Consider the following 12,212-nt stretch of genomic DNA (forward strand, 5'->3'; position numbering starts at 1 on the left):
CCTCAGCTAATTGTGCCCTTTGGTCATTTTCCAAGATGCCCTTTGGGTTTAAAATATTCTGGTAGTCTTTATTTTTATAGTTAGCATTCACCCAGTGTAACTGTTCTGTAATTTCTCTAATGTGAATAATATTGGTTTCAGCACATTCTTTCAAAAAAATATGTAGATTATTTTTGAGTCAATGCTTTTTATCCATGGCAACAGTTAGGCAATGCGTCCCCTTGTAGAAATTAAAACAGAGGTACAAAGTATCTCAATACCAACTAGGGACACAAACCAACTTCCCCATTCCACGATGCTCACTTTGAAGCACAGAGTGCAATACTAACTACCCCACATTGTACAGATTCATATGGTATGGTTTGTAAACAAGTGGCGGTATAACATTAGGTGTGAAAGCCCTATTGTAAAGGTCATGTAATTCTATATTTGTTGGATTCTACCGGAAATCTCTGTTTCATGATCTCTGTGTGGCATTCACCAACACCGCTGTAAATACTCTTTCCTTTGTGAATGTATGTGTACACATCCAAAATGATCATGCCGTGAAATAATAAGTCACATTTCTTTGTTTTATTGTAAAGAGGTAAAATGGAAAGAGCAAAAATAAGAAAAAAAGATTAATAACTTCTAAAGCAATAAACATTATTCTAGAGATTGGACTGTTGTTGGCACTGAACTCATTGTGTGAATGTGTGCGTTGACACAGTAAGTGGCTCCTATAGGCCTGCTTGAGACCCCTGGTGTAGAGCATCCTTTCGCCACAGGGTGGAGAACCTGGACCTATATTACAATGTAATTACCTTATCTAGTCTACAAGAATAGTTTGCATTATATCATGGAAGGGTTTGATTTCATGAGCATGAGTAAAAATTGGCCATGGTTTCCCATAGTCTTATTTTCCTTGCATGTGTAATTGGCTGATCGAGTTCAATGAGTTGTAATAGTCAGGGTAATGGGACAGCATATGCCATATGGCCTCCTCTCCCAAGGATATAAAGTCATGACAAATCTGCCGCCTACCTTTATTAAACGTGTTGAATAAAAAGTCTGAAAATGTCAGCCTTTTCCCTACATAGTGTGCACTACATTTTACCAGCGCAGTATCAAGAATAGGGTGCCATTTCAGACGTACACTGGTATCAAGAATAGGGTGCCATTTCAGACGCACACTGGAAGCAAAGGCCGGATATGAAGAAGGGAAATGAAGATGACAAACCAAGATATGTGCATGCCCTAAACTTTCACACTAGCTATGTCGGAATTACTTTGTGTGATAGCCTATTTTGTGAATTGTGAAACATATGAGATCATATTGCTAAGTGAAACAGAAGTTTACGGAAACAAAAGCATTGCCTCTGTACTGGATATGCCTACATGTATTTATGGATGCACTAGTTCAGTGTTCCATAACATACTGTTCAGTCAATGACATAATGTGTTAAATTCCATAATTTATATTTGAACACAGATTACCTTATGTATGAAAAGATTGGCAGTGAACTGAAATGTTGCTACACAAACACATTGAAGATGCATTGAATAACTGTTGATACGGTTGACTCACATGGGTAAACGAGGGGACCGAATACCGTGTAACACAGTCTTGTATGGAAGTCCAACAGGAAAAAACTGGGGATGGGAAAAGTTACATGAAAACCAGATTTTACATAGCTAGATCATATTGAAAACTGTATTATTACATCAAACCAATATATTTTGACATCGTCATGCATTAATTTGCCAGTGGTTTATGCAGATAAAAAAAACAGGCAAGGGGAAATTGTGCACTTGAATTTGTACTTCCGCGTAAAATGTTTTTTTCCAGCGACATACGCCAACTTTCGAACAGCAAACCATATTAGACTTTTGTCAGTCTTTTTTTGCTGTATTTTGAGGTGAGTACCACGTCGAAACATTTAGCTAATTTAACATGTAGTACATATGTTGGATGGTTTGTTACTTATAAATACTTGAGAATTAATTAGGTTATTCCGCGAGTAAAGGCTTGTCTCTCTGTCTCTCGCTAGCCAGCTCACCAGACAGCCTTTAGTTAGCGTCTAGCTAAAGGAATGTTGTGTTTGGCTACAATCTAGCAGAACATCTCGTTCTCTCGAGTCCCAAATCAGGTGTTTTGGAGTAAACGAAACACTCTTTTCATTACAAAGCAGGACTTCACAAACTTGCTGAAGCATACTGGTATTTGAATGGTAACGTTACGTGTCAGGTCGCTAGCTAATTTGTTGTTGAATCAAGTTATATTTTTTAGTAGGCTACAAGGTATCGCTATCCGTCATGTTACAAAAATGTTGCAAGGAGCGGAATTTGTAAAGTGACTCGCGACATTGTAGCCTACGGTTTAATGTAACTCTAACTTTAGCAGTTATTGCCAGCAATGTAGCCAGGCCTACGTGCGATGATTTGTAGGGTAAATCGATTTGCTTGCCTATGTATTTTTTTGGGCTATTTGAATGTGACATTTAAAATCTAGAAAGTATACTTGATCAAATAACATTATCAGTGCATGTTTGATTTAGCTGTTAAACCAGCCTAAAGTCTTCTGAGTGCTATTTAGACATGATATCACATACATTACACTAATAACACTAGTTTACAAGAGATTAGATAGTTAATCACTATCAAAGGTAGATAGACTACTGATAGGAAGTTATGTGAGATTGTACCAGTTCTGATATCATACACTGTAGCATATTTCTGCTGTTTTCCAATTGATCACACTATTTTATCTTTCTATATGAAAAGTACAGCAGCAATACAAACACGCATCTGTCACTCAAGTCCCTCCCACTTTTGGCCCCTTTTTGCCTCTCCCCTTCCCCTTTGTCTCACTCCCCTCCCCCATCGTGCTGTTTAATCCTATACAAATCAAATCAAAATCAAATCAAAGTTTATTGATTGCATATACAGATTTGCAGATGTTATCGCAGGTGCGGCGAAATGCTTGCGTTTCTAGCTCCAACAATGCAGTAATAGTAACTAGCCATACACAACAATATGCACATAATCCAATAAATAAAAAATATATATACAGTGGGGGAAAAAATTATTTAGTCAGCCACCAATTGTGCAAGTTCTCCCACTTAAAAAGATGAGAGAGGCCTGTAATTTTCATCATAGGTACACGTCAACTATGACAGACAAAATGAGATTTTTTTCTCTCCAGAAAATCACATTGTAGGATTTTTAATGAATTTATTTGCAAATTATGGTGGAAAATAAGTATTTGGTCAATAACAAAAGTTTCTCAATACTTTGTTATATACCCTTTGTTGGCAATGACACAGGTCAAACGTTTTCTGTAAGTCTTCACAAGGTTTTCACACACTGTTGCTGGTATTTTGGCCCATTCCTCCATGCAGATCTCCTCTAGAGCAGTGATGTTTTGGGGCTGTCGCTGGGCAACACGGACTTTCAACTCCCTCCAAAGATTTTCTATGGGGTTGAGATCTGGAGACTGGCTAGGCCACTCCAGGACCTTGAAATGCTTCTTATGAAGCCACTCCTTCGTTGCCCGGGCAGTGTGTTTGGGATCATTGTCATGCTGAAAGACCCAGCCACGTTTCATCTTCAATGCCCTTGCTGATGGAAGGAGGTTTTCACTCAAAATCTCACGATACATGGCCCCATTCATTCTTTCCTTTACACGGATCAGTCGTCCTGGTCCCTTTGCAGAAAAACAGCCCCGAAGCATGATGTTTCCACCCCCATGCTTCACAGTAGGTATGGTGTTCTTTGGATGCAACTCAGCATTCTTTGTCCTCCAAACAAGACGAGTTGAGTTTTTACCAAAAAGTTCTATTTTGGTTTCATCTGACCATATGACATTCTCCCAATCCTCTTCTGGATCATCCAAATGCACTCTAGCAAACTTCAGACGGGCCTGGACATGTACTGGCTTAAGCAGGGGGACACGTCTGGCACTGCAGGATTTGAGTCCCTGGCGGCGTAGTGTGTTACTGATGGTAGGCTTTGTTACTTTGGTCCCAGATCTCTGCAGGTCATTCACTAGGTCCCCCCGTGTGGTTCTGGGATTTTTGCTCACCGTTCTTGTGATCATTTTGACCCCACGGGGTGAGATCTTGCGTGGAGCCCCAGATCGAGGGAGATTATCAGTGGTCTTGTATGTCTTCCATTTCCTAATAATTGCTCCCACAGTTGATTTCTTCAAACCAAGCTGCTTACCTATTGCAGATTCAGTCTTCCCAGCCTGGTGCAGGTCTACAATTTTGTTTCTGGTGTCCTTTGACAGCTCTTTGGTCTTGGCCATAGTGGAGTTTGGAGTGTGACTGTTTGAGGTTGTGGACAGGTGTCTTTTATACTGATAACAAGTTCAAACAGTTGCCATTAATACAGGTTACGAGTGGAGGACAGAGGAGCCTCTTAAAGAAGAAGTTACAGGTCTGTGAGAGCGAGGAATCTTGCTTGTTTGTAGGTGACCAAATACTTATTTTCCACCATAATTTGCAAATAAATTCATAAAAAATCCTACAATGTGATTTTCTGGATTTTTTCCCCTCAATTTGTCTGTTATAGTTGACGTGTACCTATGATGAAAATTACAGGCCTCTATCATCTTTTTAAGTGGGAGAACCTGCACAATTGGTGGCTGACTAAATACTTTTTTCCCCACTGTATATCAGAACGCCCAATGTCAAAGTCCAGAATATATACAGTACCAGTCAAAAAGTTTGGACACACGTACTCTTTCCTGGGTTTTTCTTTATTTTGACTATTTTCTACGTTGTAGAATAATAATAGTGAAGACATCAAAACTATGAAATAACACATATGGAATCATGTAGTAACCAAAAAAGTGTTAAACAAATCAAAATATATTTTATGTTTGAGATTCTTCAAAGTAGCCACCCTTTGCCTTGATGACAGCTTTGCACACTTTTGGCATTCTCTCAACCAGCTTCATGAGGTAGTCACCTGGAATGTATTTCAATGAACTGGTGTGCCTTGTTAAAAGTAAATTTGTGGAATTTCTTTCCTTCTTAATGCGTTTGAGCCAATCAGTTGTGTTGTGACAAGGTGATGCTGAAACTGCGGTTGGGCTTGGAGCCTTGTGATGTGTCAGCGGCAACCACTGAACTACAGTGGCTTCCTGTCTTTGTTAGAGGAACAAAACACTTTGCTGTCATTTTTTGACATTTTAGTCATTTAGCAGATGCTCTTATCCAGAGCGTCTTACAATTAGTGAGTGCGTACATTTTTCATACTGGCCCCCCGTGGATTTGTAATAAGTGGAGATTGTAATGGCAAGGTGGGTGATGGTTTTGAGTCAGCTTAGCTCAGGGGTATTCTCAGGTGAACACAGGTAGCCCTGGTTTACTGTTAGCTTGTACAGTAGAAGCGCTTATCTCTGTCTGTCTGTCTGCTGTGTCAGCCATGTAGTTCAGCACAGAACAGGACAGAACAGTACAGGACCAACCCACTGGCCTCTGCTACGCTATGTAGAGGCAGGGGAATGGACCTGAGCATGTGTGAAGGAGATGTGTGCAAGGTGGTGACATCCCCAAGCCCTGAATGAGTATTTTAGTAGGTAGGAGAAGAGATGTGTGAGTGTGCACATACAGTATGTACAATCAAATAAAATCAAATGTTATTTGCCACATGTGCCGAATACAACCTTACAGTGAAATGCTTACTTACAAGCCCTTAACCAACAATGCAGTTTTAAGAAAAAAAGTTAAGTAAAAAATAACCAATAATTAGAGAACAGCAGTAAAATAAAATAACAGTAGGGAGGCTATATACAGGGGTACCGGTACAGAGTCAATGTGCCCCCGGTTAGTCGAGGGTAATTAGACTGTATGTGGTATACAGCTATTTGTATGTATTATGTCTTTGTATTAGACCTTGTGTTTGTGTGTGTCTCTTTTGTATTGGCTGGCAGACAGACAGACAGACAGACAGACAGGTAGTGTATTGGCTGGCAGACAGACAGACAGACAGGTAGTGTATTGGCTGGCAGACAGACAGACAGGTAGTGTATTGGCTGGCAGGCAGACACAGACAGACAGGTAGTGTATTGGCTGGCAGACAGACAGACAGGTAGTGTATTGGCTGACAGACAGACAGACAGACAGACAGGTAGTGTATTGGCTGGCAGACAGACAGACAGGTAGTGTATTGGTAGACAGACAGACAGACAGACAGGTAGTGTATTGGCTGGCAGACAGACAGGTAGTGTATTGGCTGGCAGACAGACAGACAGGTAGTGTATTGGCTGGCAGACAGACAGACAGGTAGTGTATTGGCTGGCAGACAGACAGACAGACAGGTAGTGTATTGGCTGGCAGACAGACAGACAGGTAGTGTATTGGCTGGCAGGCAGACAGACAGACAGACAGGTAGTGTATTGGCTGGCAGACAGACAGACAGACAGGTAGTGTATTGGCTGGCAGACAGACAGACAGACAGACAGGTAGTGTATTGGCTGGCAGACAGACAGACAGGTAGTGTATTGGTAGACAGACAGACAGACAGACAGACAGGTAGTGTATTGGCTGGCAGACAGACAGGTAGTGTATTGGCTGGCAGACAGACAGACAGGTAGTGTATTGGCTGGCAGACAGACAGACAGGTAGTGTATTGGCTGGCAGACAGACAGACAGACAGGTAGTGTATTGGCTGGCAGACAGACAGACAGGTAGTGTATTGGCTGGCAGACAGACAGACAGACAGACAGGTAGTGTATTGGCTGGCAGACAGACAGACAGACAGGTAGTGTATTGGCTGGCAGACAGACAGGTAGTGTATTGGCTGGCAGACAGACAGACAGGTAGTGTATTGGCTGGCAGACAGACAGACAGACAGGTAGTGTATTGGCTGGCAGACAGACAGACAGACAGGTAGTGTATTGGCTGGCAGACAGACAGGTAGTGTATTGGCTGGCAGACAGACAGACAGGTACGACATGGAAACAGCTCTGCCCCTCAGTCAGTGTGAGTCAGACTGGTAGAGAACAGGAGTGAGAGAAGGAGCTCTTTCATTCTAGACTGGGCTTCATGGACCGTGTTTACTCTTGGGGATGGATGGAGAGAGAGGGATGGATAGAGGGAGAGGGATGGATGTGTGGGATAACTTGCAAGAAGGGACATGAACAAGAGTGGAGGTTTAGACACACACACTACCATCACAAGAGCAAGCTGCCTCAAAGTACACATCCATGTTGACAGTGCAGCAGGGCTGATGAGGATTGTAATGTAAACAATGAGAGGGTCCTAGGACACGACACTATCTTAACATTTACAACTCTGTATGAGTTGTAGACATCTTGTTTTCTAAAAGTCTTATTAGAAAACACTAGTGGGTAGCTTAGTGGGTAAGAGCGTTGTGCCAGTAACCGAAAGGTCGCTGGTTCTAATCCCCTAGCCGACTAGGTGAAAAATCTGTCGATGTGCCCTTAAGCAAGGCACTTAACCCTAATTGCTCCTGTAAGTCGCTCTGGATAAGAGCGTCTGCTAAATGACTAAAATGTAAAATGTTATTAGAAAAGGGGGAGATAGAGCTTTATGACTAAATCTGAAGAGATGAATTATTAGGCCATTTTTACTGAGAAATGTCCAATAATGATACTAGCTGCAGTATGTGGTTCATGGTGCCTCATTAATAGAGCTATGTTAAGATGGAGGATATGAATGCTGCAGGACTGCATTGCATGGTTGGCGCGTTATGTGGGCCGTACCGACATGGAGGGGTGGGTGTGTGTTGGGCGGCGTTATTGCTACTCCCATGTTCAGAACCAGCCCAGATTGGGATTCTGGGAAAGCTCTGACAGCACTCTGGCCGGGCGTAGCTGCTTTATGTGCTGCAGTCCTCAAGTCATCATCAGCCACCGCTGGACATGGGGGTAGTAAAACGTGGCCTGCCAACACACACACACACACACATCCCTTCTGAATGAATGAGAACAGTTCTCCATGACCCAAATGGTAATCAAAGGCCTCTGTATTTGGCCTGCGCAAATACCCTACCATCCAGACACACACACACCGACACACACACCAACACACACACATTTGGAAGCAGTTAAATAGGCGGGAGGCTCACTGCGAACCCAATCCATGCCAGTCGATTGGCCCTCGTCCATCCAATGTTTCCATGAAGCAGTGACCACTTACATGGAGAGCGAGAGAGAGAGAGCGAGAGAAATAGAGGGGGTAGGGAAAGTAATGCCAAGGAGTTGTCAGGGGTATGGAAGTATATTTTGGCTCTAAGGGATAGGCAATAGGGACAGAGAAAGAGATGTAGGGGATTTAACACCACTGCTATTGGTTGTCTATTTTGGCTGTAGATGAGAGAGGAAGAGGGGGTTAAACTTGGTCAGTGGGGGTTGGTGAGGTAGGACAGTCTAGAGACACACCCCATACAGCATACACAAAGGGAGGAGTAGAGGGGTTCTTCCTATACTATAGCCCTGTCTATGTTTCTTTGCTTCTTGGGCTATTTTGAGTTGCTAGTCTTATGTTAGCCAGTGCGTAATGGCTGTTAAATGACATAATTTGCTCTACTGTTCTTGTCATGAGTGGCTTGGCTTTATTGGAGTGGCCATACCAACCAAGATTATTGAGTTGAAGGTGGAGAGAGAGAGGGGAGAAGAAAGGACGGGGAGGGAAGGAAGAGAGCAAGAGAAACGGACTGAAAGAGGGATGGGTAGAGAGAAGAGAGGATGTGGTATGAGGCCATATTCTACACCACCTTCAGCGTAGCTGTTTCACTCCCTCCATCACACATCCTCCATCACACATCCTCCTGACACTTCTGTCTTGCTCTCCTCTCTCTCTTTTCTCTCCTTTTTCTTTTGCTCGTTTATTCTCATCTCCTTCGTCTCTCTTGGTTCTCTCTTCTGTTTTATATATATCTCTTTTGGAACATCCATCCATTTAGGTCTGCTACTACAGTATGTTGAATTGTGAATGACAATCTCTGTTTACCCAATACTATTTTATGCTATGCAAACAAATGTACTGATTAACCCTCCAAATAGTTACAAGGCCAGGCAGTAAACCGTTCTAGTAGCTAGTTATCTTGGATTATTTAATCTCTTGATATTGAGTAATATATATATATATATATATATATATATATATATATATATATATATATATATATATATATATATATGAGTCATTTGGGTAATGTTCTGTACCTATGTAATCCCTAATCTCACATGCAGTTGGAATATCAATGTATCTAATCTGGAGTGTAGTGTGTAATCTGCAGCGGTGGTGTAAATGTGTTGACCACGGTGGTGTTGAAACAGTTGGCATCTCTGAATGATTATCCTTCATTAACCTGAGTCGCCCAGGAATTTCACACCTCAGGCCTTGCCTAACCCTGCATTGCCCAAAACACACACACCTCACACACACACACAAACATCCCACACATGTTGCTTTAGACAGAAATGCCCAGGGCTATTTTCACTGTCTGAACTGGTTCAATGTGAGCTGTTAAGGAACCTATCAGATACTGTCAAAACTATGTGATCAGTGTTTGGAAGCATGTAGACTAGTTGCCAAAATATATACTATAGCTATATTTAGTTATAAATTAGCCTAAGCAGCGAATAATGTGTTTTTAGTCTAAAGTTAGTTGTGAAGTACTTCAAATGACTCTATAATTTATTTTAGATTTAGCCTTCTCTTTCATTGGTCTCCTTCTTCTCCTTTCCTACCCCAGGCCTCTTCCCCTGTTCTTTCTGTTTATCAGTCAGTCTGGTGCAGGCTGGCAGCAGGACTAGGGCCTTACTTTGGTTCTCACACCTTATCTCAGTTTTACCCACGTGTCCTCGACTCCTCTCTTGGTTTCTCAATCATCGTTCTTTTTTGGTTTCGTTCATGTGAGGTTTGCCAACTTCCTCTTCTGAGTGACAGAGGTGATGAGCACCGTTCAAATAAAGAGAAGGATGTCACTTCTTAATCTGACCCCTGACCTTGTTCTTCCCTGCCATGCTCCACCCTTCCTCTTTCTAGCTTTCTTTCTCTCATATTGTACCCCATTACTCCCCTCTCTCTCTCTCTCTCTCTCTCTCACTCTCTCTTCCCCCTTCCTCCTCTCTTCCTCCTCTCCTCCTCTTCTATCCTCCCCTCCCCCTCTTCCTCATCCCTCCTGTCCTTTCTCTCTCTCTCTCGTCTTCTCTCTCTTTCGCTCTCTCGATCTCTCGACATGACTCTTGCAGACAGGTTGAACAGGAAATGGCTCTGATCGTTTCCTGAGGAAATTACACCCACTTCCTATCTGTGTGCCTCCCGCTCCTTTTCTACTCAGGCGCCTCTGGGGACACCCCCTCGGAGCCCGGCCGGGGCCGTAGGACCCCAGAGAATCCCTGACTCATTCAGTGTAATGAAGCCCAGCCTGATGAGAAGGCCAGATAAAAAGAGCACAAACACAGCTAGCTGCCATTAGGGCTCTGCTCTATTTCAGGGCCATGCTGTCATAGTGGCACAGGGGACGGGACACAGACTATTGTGTGGGACCGGGTGTTTGGGGTGAAGAGAGACCTAAGCTGACACAATGAATGGACGTTTGGTACTTAGAAATGCACCTACTTTATATTTTCAGATGGGATGAAAGACTGGCTTCTATGATTGATAGATACTGTAGAACCCCTCACTCTCTTGGTTGCTTTTATTTGTACAGTACTATATGACTCTCACCAGTCACATAAGGGTCTGTTTTAGGCTTAATCCCTCTAAAGTGTTGTGCCAGTTGGCTCTGGTTGGCATTATCTGAACTCCAGCGGTCTGTGATGCTCTACTCTTAGTGGGCATTGGCTGGCACCATACCACTAGAATTTATATGCTATATGTTATATTCTGATTCTGACTGCCTGCCACAAACTGCTCTGACTGACAGTCACTGTAATGTGACTGTCATTGAAGAAGCTTGATTGACATGTATCAGCCTCTCCCACTGTGGTATGGACAGTGAAGAAGATCACAGTGGGGTGAGGTCATCGTTTGGCCCCTTAGTGTCCTGCGTTATTATTGGTTGTGTAAATGGTGACACGCTGGGTGGTTGTTTATTCAAACGGTTACACAATGGGGATTGGGGTCTTGTTGTTAGAGCTGGTGTAACAGTGACTCAGTGGTTATTAATACAACCCTCTCACACTGACCTGCCTGGTGGAACTATGAAAAAATAACTTGTTGAATAACCATAATATTCATTTGTTTCAAGTGAAAATGGAGATAGGAGTTGTAACAGGTCCTTTATAATACAGACACACACACAAGCCCCTGCACATTAACACACAGAAACACTCATGTACAGAGGCACGTACGCTCGATAGCTATCAATAGATTGATGCCAGCTGACACCTAGCTAATTATTGTTGGAATGTGACAAGAGGTAGAAGAGGAGGTGGAGGGGAGGGGAGGAGAGGAGGTGGAGGGGAGGTTGGGAGGAGTAGCACAGCTGCCTCCTCAGGAGCTCCAGGGCTCTCCTGCTCTTCTGGGCCATGTCCCAATAATGGGCCAAATCAACTTCCTTACCTTGTCTCCTTTCCTCACCAAGTCACGTCCCAATAGTCTTGTTGTAGTTTATCTCTCCTTGTCTCCTTTCCTCAATGTCAGAACGGCCCCATCCAGCCCTTTCATGTATCGGGACGAGAAGGGAAGGAGACGAGAAGGGAAGGAGACGAGAAGGGAAGGAGACACGTGTAGTCTGGCGCCATGCTGTGGAATGTTCAATATGTCAGGAGAGGAGAGTAGAGGGGACACTCCCACACAGACCCTCTCAGATTTAGGCTAGCTATAGTATCCCAACACTGTCTGTAACCGCAAACTCCCCCTGTCTGCACTGGAGTGGGGGATACTACTTAATGTGACAGCATTTCATAGTTCCACCAGGCAGCAGTACGCACCTTCATCCACTGTGGTAGCCATGGTGATGTAACCGTACGATTGGGTAAATGATGGGCTACTGCAGCAGTGTTACTTTACTTTACATGTCACCTCGTCCCCAGGCTAATTGCGCATAGCATTTGGCAGAAGTGTCTGGTGAAAAACATTACTGTAAGTGCAGCCAGGGCATTGGTTGATTCAGGCTACTAACAGCGGTGGTCGGTATGTGTGGTGCCGAGGGGAAGGTTTACCAACTGGTGTGTGGGATTATTGCACCCTACTCTATGTGCATGTTTGTGCACGTTTGTGCATTCCACTCAGTTCCCTGGTTTACTT

General features: G+C 43.2%; 2 protein-coding genes across 3 annotated transcripts in view; one reads left to right on the forward strand and one right to left on the reverse strand.

Moving 5' to 3' along the window:
* Window positions 1-12,212, reverse strand: part of LOC311139364 (sperm acrosome membrane-associated protein 6-like) — a gene marked incomplete at its 5' end in the record, with an annotated part of 1,014,348 nt that overhangs the window by 363,698 nt on the left and 638,438 nt on the right. The window lies entirely within an intron of this gene.
* LOC311140203 (rho guanine nucleotide exchange factor 1-like) overlaps window positions 1,631-12,212 on the forward strand; it is a 49,423-nt gene continuing 38,841 nt past the window's right edge. For both annotated transcript variants that reach the window (XM_084175154.1, XM_084175155.1), the window contains exon 1: window positions 1,631-1,898. The gene's annotated coding sequence lies outside the window, so the exon portion shown is untranslated. The remainder of the gene's footprint in view (window positions 1,899-12,212) is intronic.

Source organism: Coregonus lavaretus (genome assembly GCF_964263955.1).
Source record: "Coregonus lavaretus genome assembly, chromosome: 13".
In the NCBI taxonomy this organism is placed as follows: Eukaryota; Metazoa; Chordata; class Actinopteri; order Salmoniformes; family Salmonidae; genus Coregonus; species Coregonus lavaretus.